Here is a 901-nt window from a genome sequence, read left to right on the forward strand (position 1 = left end):
CTGGACTCAATAATGGCAGTCTTTCACTTCCATTCGTTCCTTATAACGTTTTTTTTTGCATTTCGCTCTTGACTACTCCTAATTTATGTATATATATTAACTTAAGTATCGATGAAGCCTATATGATATAATATATATAACGTGCCATGAAACAACTTTATGCCTCCTCTACTCTTGGGGTGCCCTGGTGCGTTCAGAAGGCATGTTACGTCAAGGTCCTTCATTTATGTTCGAAACATGGCATTGTCGAATTCTCTGCCTGAATCTGATGAGATGCGACCCGGAGCTCCGTAGAATTGAAACCACAATCCGAAAGCTACCAACACTGCTTCCGACAACTTGTCCAGCACCTGATGCGCCATTGCTGCGTTACTGAAGAAATCAAATATGGTTATCCATTTATATCCTCTCCTAATGAAAGTGTCAAACTGTAGATCATTGAGCGGTGCATCTGCGGTAGGTATCTCCTGTGGTCAAGGCAAGAGGAGGACTTGGAGAAGAAGCGAAAAAACAGGTAGAATCGAGAAGAGTTTTGAGGAGTGTAATCACAGAGGGGCGACCACACGTTGGAGAACACCATGTGAGAGGAGTACGGCAGTTTGCCTATTATACGAGCGAAGAGAGGAGTAAGCTGTCTGATTGACCCTGGGAAACACATTCATGTGCCGAGAGGCCCTAGAGAGATCACTGGTGAAAAGAGGGAACTACAGGTCAGGGTATGTAACTGTCAGTTTATCACTCTGGTTAGGTCTTGCAGCATTAAAGAGAAAACAGAAATGTAATTGCGTACCTGGGGGGCTAAGGGAGGAAAGGTAACAGTCCATGTAATGAGGAAAATGCCCCGAAACAACCAGATAATCATTGATTACCCACCGATAATCATTGACTAAGAGATATTTTG

This window comes from Halyomorpha halys, unplaced genomic scaffold (genome assembly GCF_000696795.3).
Source record: "Halyomorpha halys isolate HHAL.00 unplaced genomic scaffold, Hhal_1.1 Scaffold2958.1, whole genome shotgun sequence".
Lineage (NCBI taxonomy): Eukaryota > Metazoa > Arthropoda > Insecta > Hemiptera > Pentatomidae > Halyomorpha > Halyomorpha halys.